At 31.8% G+C, this 9,975-nt stretch overlaps 1 non-coding gene across 1 annotated transcript; it reads right to left on the reverse strand.

The window, feature by feature from the left end:
- Positions 1-217: 217 nt before the first annotated feature.
- On the reverse strand, positions 218-298 carry TRNAL-CAA (transfer RNA leucine (anticodon CAA)). The gene has a single exon. It is a non-coding gene; the product is annotated as a tRNA-Leu (tRNA).
- Positions 299-9,975: the final 9,677 nt, after the last annotated feature.

The raw sequence follows: 9,975 nt of genomic DNA on the forward strand, positions 1-9,975 counted from the left end.
ACAAAACGAACAACTGTTTTGAGCATTCTTTCACTAGGTCTTTGGCAGGTGCCCACCCAATTTGGAGGAGGAGGTTTTAGAGAGGCAAAATACAGGAATTGTACCCCGGTTGGTAACAGGCCCCTTACTTCTCAGTTTGCTTGTGGAATAAGACAAACAATGACCAACCACAGTTCAATTATCACTTTTTGATTTTTACAGGTAAGGTGAAATGAAATGCTGTGAGCAGGATTTGAACCTGCTCGGGGAAACCCCATTGGATTTTGATTCCAATGCCTTACCACTCAGCCATTACAGCTTTACTCTCTACTTCTATTAAGGCATTGAACAACTTTATTAAGGCTGTGATTTATAATCCTACCTACAAATTCTGGCCACTCTTGCTTATTTGACATGTTTACTTTAAGCAGTATGCAAAGGGAGATCACTCCCCAAACTCCATCAGATCTCTCTACTCAGCCACTTCCCTGCCTTAACCACCTTATTCCCATCCTGCCAGGCTCCATGCTGTAGAGCCTCACCTCTGAGAGAAGGCAATATTCCAGCATCCTAAGAATTCTAGATGTTCTAAAAAGTTCTACAGTCTTCCTGGTTCCCTAGTTTTGCTTCACACTCAGCAAGGAATGAAGTGAGGGTTGTATTATGTGTCAATGATCTTACTTATTTGTGTTCTCCACAGACAAATACACTATGCCTTGCTGCTATGAAGGATAATTGGACGGGATCTACCAATATTTCAAATGTATATACTTTTTGATATAGCATTTCCACAAATGTATAAGATAGACTTGAACACATGAACGGTTTCACTGTGCTCCCAAAGGAACATTTTGGAGACTTAAATAATCTTGTGATGAAGACTGTGAAATTCACTCGCAAATTAAAAAGCTCTTTTGAAATATTTGGGTCTTTTTCTTAGCTAGATCTTGACTGTTTTCCTAGTCCTTCTACTCTACCAGGGAATTCAGGAATCCCCAAGGGCGGGGGTAGGGGTAAAGAAGAAAGAGGCTGTTTAAAATGATGGCTTCCCAAAGTAGTCACTGTTCATCCCCTCCTCCTTGTCTCCTCCTTGGCAGTTTAACTTTTGTGGGAGGTTCTCTACAGTTCTAAATGGTTTCTCAGATCAAGAAAACAAAACAAAACAAAACAAAAAAACAAACATTCTTGCACTGCGGGAAATCTTTCCTTACAGGGGACGTATAAAAATATTTGGATTATATATATATATAATATTTAAGATTCTACTTTTATATTTAAGTACTTAATTATAGACAAATTACTAGTATGTTGTATAAATATTTAGGTATACATTTAGTTGTCCCGAATTGAATAGTCATTATGATTTTACATGCTGGCTTTGCTATTTTTCAAGTTTCCATAGATCTGTTAGGCTGTCTAAAGGCTCTTGATTTATTATATTTATGCCTATAAATCTATACTCTGATAGACTGAACCCTTAGCAATTTTACATCTGCTATTATACGTATTTTATATAATTATATTTACATAAGTATTTAAGACTAGTATATAAAAGTGAAGCTTATTTTATAGGATCTTATATTCATGAATGTTACAAAATTTTTATGCTATATAATTTCATTTTATATGAAAAAAAGACAGAGAACCTGAAAACAATGATTCTCTTGCTTCATCCTTATTAATCATGTCTATTTTTTTTTGGTTTTACTTTATTTTGTGGGCTTGTAGGACAATACTGAATGACAGTTATAATCTAAGCATCTTAAATTATGTTTTTAAAAGAAATGTTTTTACTATTTGATCAGTATGTATACAGTTTATATAAATTTTTGATTATTAATTTTTAAAATAATTTCCTTGCTTTATCAAATATTTTTAATAATATATGACTTTTTAATACTATTGAGTCCTTTTCTACACATATTGAAATGAATCATTTGTCATTTTTTTATTGGTTATTATGTTACAATTGATACCTTGATTACCAATTGCATCGATAGATTTTTAGGTTGTCAAAGCAGGCTTTTGTTCCTTGAAACAACCAAATTTGGTCAATATATACTAGCCCTTTTATGTTTTGATAGATTTGGGTTGCTTTTCTTCAAATTTGCCTATTGATATATTTGCTAATAAGTAAAAATGGCTGTAATATACAATTTATATCTCCTAGGTAGTTTGTGCAATCAAGTTTATATAGTCTTAATAAAATTAATATCTATCACTTTAGAGTTATACTGGCTCAGAATAATATGTCCTTAGAGTGCTTAGTAAAACCACCTATGAAATTATTATTGATTTTTATTGTTGTATGTTTTGTGCACTCATTTATATTTGTGGATAGTTTTACTACTAAATCCAGTTTTCTACTCATTACATGTTTATTCAGGTTTTCTATTCCTTTTGAATGATTTCTAGGTATTAATTTTCTAGGTAATTAATAAACTCATTAAATTTGTCAAGTTTATTTAACTATCAATATGTGAAATCCATTGCTTAAAAATAGTTCACATGCTCTATTTTTAAAACACTTTAAAGTATTTTTTCTTCTCTTTCTCTCATTATTTGTTTGCTTTTTTTGCCAAAGCTGAGAGAATTTTGTATTCATCTTTTCAAAGAGCCAATTTTTAGCTATGTTGAATCTCAATTCATTTTCTATTTATTATTTTTTCCTTGAACTTTATATTTTCCTGTTCCCCCTCCCTTTTGATTTGTTCTGTTTATCTTTTTCTTACTTCCTAAATCTAAGTTTTGCTCATTACTTTTAGCCTTTCTATTTAAATATATGCATTTTTAAACCTTCCATTCTGATTTGTTTATATTCTACATAATGTACTTTATACGTCATTTTATTTTTTATTTTCAAGAATTGTCTAATATGTATTATATTTTGTAACTGTATATGTACTATTTAAAATGTAAGTTACAGAGATGGGCAGCAGGAATTTCTGTTTCAATTTATAGTCCTGTTTTCTGTTATTTTTTGTTTCTAGCCTCTAAGGATTTTTCCTCATGTTCCTGCCAAGTCATTTATGCATTTAAAATGATGCTTGCTATATTGGGCACAATATTATTTAGTGGGAGATTTTTAAGGCCTTCTAGTTCAAAAATATCTGGAAATTGCAAGATTCTACTAATTTATATAGCACTCTTCTCTGTTCTATACCCTACAATTCTCATGGAAAATTTCCATGACCAATTCCATGCTCAGATGATACATTTGGGTCCAGTCTGGATTCACCTTATTGAAACATACAACTTATTTGTCACAATTGATTATTCTACCCATTTAAAGTTTAAATGGGTAAAATAAACCCATTTTCTTCTTTAAAGTTTTCAGAGAAATGAATTATCCTAATTTTATTCTTTTCTCTTTATTTGCTCCCTAACATTTTTTGTTTACAGAATCTTTCCTCTGACAATAATCTAAATTTTGCAATTCCATAGCATTTATACCTAAGCCCCTTTTTTTATCTCTAAAGCTCAATTTCTATAAGAATTCACACATTTACTTAATTTAATCATCAGCTCAAATTTATAACATAAACATCAAATGATAAATTTGTATATCCAATGGCAATCTGGAAACTTATATTGTTGTAGCCCACTAGTACCTCAACTTTATCTTGTTCAGGGTGAAATTAATCTAAACCATCAAACTACTGCTTTTCTGTTTTTTTCCAATCTCAATAAAGTCACCACAAAAACCCTGGGCTAGAAATAGGTGTGCTTTTAGGAGTGATGAATAAGTTTGATGTGAATACACCCCCACTGAGAACACCTAGGAGACACACAATAGACACAATTGGAAACTAAAATCTATGTAAAAAATGCCAGCAAGGTAGCAAGGAATTGAAGTGCCTAGAATTTAAAGACAGGAGGATGCCTAGTGTTCAGACACTCTCTTTCTTGAGGTATTGGCCATTTCTAAAATTAAGGCTGAGATAGTGAGAAGAAAATATGAGAGGCTGAGCTGCTACAGAGCTTTAGACATTCATGTGAAGATAAAATTGTAGTTCAAACACCAGTAAGAAGGAGAATCACTGATAAATAACTTGGGTTTTCAGCTGGAACTCCCAAAGATCATAATGCAAGCATACAAGGAAACTATAAAATGAAGAAATCCTAGAGAAACTCAAATCTATTTACAAACAAGTTTAATCTCTGTGATTAAGAAATTCAATGAATTAATAGCAAGCTGAAGAATAATATGAGATGGTTGGAACATATGTTGGAATAAACAACAACTGAAATTACTCAATAGGTTTCACATTAGATGAGACACAGTTGAAGAAAGAATAAGTAAAGAAAAATAGCATAAAATATATATGGAACATGGTGAAAAGATAATAGTATAATGAATTCCCAAAATAATAGAAGCAGTATTTGCAATAGTGATTAAAAAGTCCTATGAATGAAATTCATGAGGAATATAAATCAAACCACATGAAAGCAAATAGTAAACAACTGAAATCCAAAGATAAAGGGAAATCTTAACAGCAACCAGACCTGGGTGGGGGGGGTGACGTATTTCTTTTAAGAGAACAAATATAAGGTTTACATATGGTTTCTCAAAAGAAAAATTGAGTCACACAAAAAAATAGAATTATGTCTTTAAAGCACCTATACAAAGCAACTACTAACTTAGAATTCTATATATGGCAAAGATGTCTCCCATCTATAATGATGGTAAAAAATATATTTTCTAATAAACAAATCTAAGAGATTGTCACTAAATGAAGCTTGAAGAATGTAGCAAAAGTCATTTTTGTGGCAGATACGAGAATAGGTATTCAGAAAAAAGTAAAAAGCAGTAAATATGTGAACAAATCTAAATATAAATTAATATCTATAAAGCAATGTCAATGAGTTTAAAACATATACACAATAAAATTCATGACAATGCCTGTTGTATACAAATGTTCATTTGAGATAATTTTTATTTTAATGTATTTTATAATTTTCATGTTTCAACTCATTTATGGAATTTTTATTTATTTTATTTTATTTTTGTTTTATTTCTGCCACTTACTGAATGAACAATAATCAATCTCTTGCTTTCCATATTTGTCTCTTTCTCCTGTTTTGGTCCTGTAACTTGATTAATATGTATTCAGGTTTAAAGCAATGTAGCATTTTATTTTTTATATTTGATAATACTTGTGAGCTATTTTCCTCTCTAATATTGAGTTTACTTTATCTGCTAATTTGCACATTATTTGTGTACATAATACTTGCCTTTTTCATCCTCCATCATTCAAGTTTCATATACATATGTTTAAGGTATTTCTTATGAACAATTATGGAATTTTTACTAAACACTTTATGAAACTTTAGACCAGGGCTCAAGAGACTACTTACAACTGGTTAAGTACCACTTGTCACTTATTTTCTGAATTGAATTTTATAATACAACCCTGTTCATTCACTTACATATTGTCTATGGCTGTTTTCATGCTTCAACTGCAGAGTTGAGCAGTTAATGATAGAAACCATATGGCCAAAAAAGTCCAAAATATTTACTATCCAGCTTTTTCCAGAAAATATTTGTCAACCTTGATCTAGACTAATAGATTTTGAACTGGGTATATTAGTACATATACATTTGATATAAGTATTATGTTTTGGCTAGGTCTATGATTTTACTACGTGTTTAATAATGCTGCCATCTATCTATGGTACTTCTTTCTCTTTCAACATTTTTGAACCTAATGAAATATTTTATTATTCAATTTTACCTTATATTTGCTTATTACCTGTATATTTATTTAATATTCTTTTTGACCATCCAAGTATCCAAAGCCAGATATGGAGACCTTCATCCTAGCCATGGACCCTGAAGCACCACTGCAGGCAGCCCCATATGGCCAAGGACCAGACAAGATCAATCCCTGCCCAAGTCCTTGAAAACAAACAAAAAAAGTATACTTGGCAATGAAGTCCTCCAGAAATTAAAGCAGCAAAGATCTTTCTGGACCAAAAAAAAGGTGAGGGAGTTCATCATTACCAGAACTGTCTTATAAGAATATATATGCTAAAAATGGAGTTTTTTGAATAAAAACAAAAGGAAGTTAAGCAACAATATGAAAACATATAAAAGTATAAAACTCACTGGTAAAGAAAAATGTACAGTCAAATTAAGAATATTCTAATACTATAATTATTGTACACTTTAAACTCTAGAACACAAGGTTAAAGACAGGACTAGTAACATTATAGCTACAGTAATTTTCAATGGATGCATAATATAAAACAGGTGAAGTAGGACATTACTAGCATAAAATATGATGGTAAGAGAAGTAAAAGTGCATAGCTTTTATACACAATTGAATGTAAGTTGTTACTGGCTTAAAATAAACTGTCATATCTACAAGAGTTTTATGTAAGACTTATGATACCCACAAAAAAAAACCTAGAGTAGATACAAAAAGTTGAGAAAGGAATTAAACCATGCTAATACCAAAAGAGAAAAAAAAAAAAGGAACACAAGAAGAAAGGATCAAAGAAACTACAAAAAAATAAGAAATCAATAAAAAAATTACATTAGTAATTCAGTTCCAATCAATAATTACTTAAAATGTGCATATATTAAATTACCGAATCACAAGTTATGGATAACAAATAAGGCCCAACAATGTGCTGCCTATAAGACACACATTATCTTTAAGGCACTCAAAGCCTGAAAATGAATGCTTGGAAAAAGAAATTTTATGCAAATTTTATTCAGAAGAAAGCAGAAATGTCTACACATATCAGATAAAATACACATTCAGTCAAAGTCAGTCAGAAGAGAGAAAGAAGGTCACTCTACAGTGATGTAAGGATAAGTTTATGAAGAGAATATAACAATTTTAAGTATTTGTGTGTGCTACATTGCACTATCTAAATATTTAAAGTATTAAGAGCACTGAAAGGGGAACTAGTCAGAACTATGATAATAATAGGAGAGTACTTCATAACCACTTTTAACAATAGATGGATACAGAAACAGCAAATTCAATAACACTACAAACCACATAGACCTCAAAGATATATGCAGATGTTCCATCCAACACCACTAGAATAAATATACTTTTCAAGCACATGTAGAGCTTTCTCCACAATTGAACATATGTTGGGTTACAAAGCAAGTTCTAATAAACCTAAAAAGATAAAAAATTATATCAAACATCTTTTAATACCACAATTGTATGAAATTAGAAGTCAATAGTGGAAAATGAAAAAAATATTAATTAAACAATATGCTACTAAACAACCAATAAATGAAGGAAATCACAAACAAAAGTAAAAAGTATCAAGACAGATAAAAAAAATGGAAACATAACATATAAAAATTTATGGCATTTTGCCAAAACATGCTAGGTGGAAAGTTTATAGTGATAAGTAGCCACATTAAAAAAGAAGAAAGGTCTCAAATAAATAACCTAAGGAGTAAAATAAGCAACCTACATTTACATCCCAAGGAGCTAACAGAAGAACTAAGTCCAAAATTTAGCAGGAGAAAGGAAAAACTAAAAATAAAAATTAAAAAAAAAATGAGCAGACAGTGGGTTAAGGATCCGGTGTTGCCGTGAGCTGTGGTGTAGGTCGCAGATGCGGCTTGGATCCCGTGTTGCTGTGGCTCTGGTGTAGGCCAGTGGCTACAGCTCTGATTTGACCCCTGTCGGGAGCCATAAGGCTGCTCCAGTAAAGAAAGCAAAGCCACAGTCCGCACCTGCATGAGGCTTGTCTGGTTAGCAGAGCTACAGACAAGCTGAAGAAGGAAGAAGGATTGCAGAGCAATCCCTTGAAAGACATCGGCTCCAGGAAAATAAAAATTATATCCCCTAAAAAATATGTTAATCTATTTTTCTGTGTTTATCCTTCCTTTTCTATCTCTATTCACAGCTTTCTTACTGCTAAAGATTTGCCCTGGGTACGTAAAACACTTGAACCAAAACAGAATGAAGTTATTTAAACAATGTAATGGAAAAAGCCTTTGTTTTGGAGTAACAATTTATGGCACCTATTTTGTGAGAGTATACAGGGGAAACTTATGATTTCAGTCCCTTTACTTAAAAAGAAGTTTGGGGCTGGGAAAATGTTGTTTGGCCTATAAATTGCTATTTTCTATAATAGATATATTTTTTAACAGTGTCACTTATAGCTTTCATCCCTTGTGGGGGCATTTGTTAATTTTTGGGTATAATACTCCTTTCTATTGAAATTGGTGGTTTGGAACTTACGTAAATCAGCACAATAGGTTAAATGCTTAGCTTGCTGGCGCCAAATAAATCATGGTTTTAAGAATGCCATGAGCCCAAGGCTTTCATGCGTTTTGTTAACCACATACACCTTTAGTTAAAGAATGTTAGGTATCATAGTTTATTAATTATTAAAGCTTTGTTCTTAATATAGCATAGAATACCTACTGTTGTTGACCTTTTAAGAAAAATACAGTGTGAAACTTTAAGTTTGTAATCTTGAAGGAAAATCTGAAGTTGAAAGGAACATGTTTTAACTAACCTTCTTTTTTTGTAACTCGGGTGGAGGGAACAAAAGGGCTTTAAATCAAATGTTAATGTCAAATCTTACACGAAACCTGATTGTGACAGGGTATAAAAACTGATGCTTTTCATTTAATAAATTGGGTCATCTGCAGCATGCAGCTGAGGAGTTGGCTCCAATTCTTTCCACGCCGTTTGTAGCCCATCCTCTCCTTCGGCACTCCCTGGCTGCTGGGGCTGGACCTCGGCAGACCCCTAGCCTGGGAAACTCCATATGCCGCGGGAGCGGCCCAAGAAATGGCAAAAAGACAAAAAAAAAAAAAAAAAAAAGAGCAGAAATAAATGACAGAGACCAGAAAGTCAATAGGAAAAAATTAAGAATTTTACTTAATATACCCAAATGACAAACTGTTAGCTAGACTAAGAAAAATAAAAGGGATTCAAATAAATAAAGTTATAAATGAAAGAGAAGACACTGCAACTGATACCACACAGATTCAAAAAATCACATGTACTACTGGGAACAATTGCATGCCATCAAACTGGATGATCTAGAATAAATGAATACATTTCTAGGAATATATATATCTCAAGATAGAGTCATGAAGAAATAGAAAATCTGAACAGATGAATAACAAGCAAGGAAATTAAATCACTGACCCAAATCCTACCAATACTGAAAACTTGGGGTCAGAGGGTAAATTCTGGTAAATGCTACCAAACATTTAAAAAAGAATTAGTGTCAATCCTTCTTAAATGCTTTCCAAAAAATTGAAGAGGAGAGAACACCCTCAAATTTGTTTCAAAAAATAGCCTTTTCATGATAAAAAACTGGGTATACAAGAAATGTACTTCAATATAATAAAGGCTACATATGACAACCTTATACATAACAACATACTTAATGAAATCCCTATCAAAATTCTAATGATGTTTTTAGAGGAATAGAAAAAAAGTACTGTCCCTAAATTTATGTGGAACCACAAATGACTCTGAGTAGCTAAAGCAATTTCAAGAAAGAAAAACAAAGCTAAAGGGATCATATTATCTGATTTTAAATTAGGCACAAAGTTATGGTAATAAAAATGGTATGACAAATAAGCCAATGTAATAAAATATAGAGTCCAGAAATAAACACATGCATGCATATAAGGTCACTTATCCAAGAATGCCACTAGCACATGGGGAATGGGTAGCCTCCTCAATAAATAGGTTGGGGAAGACTGGATACCTACATGCAAAAAAATGAAACTGGACCCTTATCTTACATCATATATAAAAATCAACTCAAAATGGGTAAAAGACTTCAATTAAGACATGAAACCATAAACTCTTAGAAGAAAACATAGGAAAAACTCCTTAACATTGGCCTTGGTAATGATTTTTTTTTTGTATAAGACATCAAAACCCTAAGCAACAAAATAAAAAATCAAGTGGAATTACATCAAACCAAAAATCTTCAGCCCAGCAAAGAAAATAACCAACAAATGGAAAGTCAACTTGCAGAATAGGA

Source organism: Sus scrofa, chromosome 5 (genome assembly GCF_054392235.1).
Source record: "Sus scrofa isolate SSC_HxYL_T2T_F1_AM1 chromosome 5, Sscrofa_HxYL_maternal_Yorkshire_Landrace_v2.0, whole genome shotgun sequence".
Taxonomy (NCBI): Eukaryota; Metazoa; Chordata; class Mammalia; order Artiodactyla; family Suidae; genus Sus; species Sus scrofa.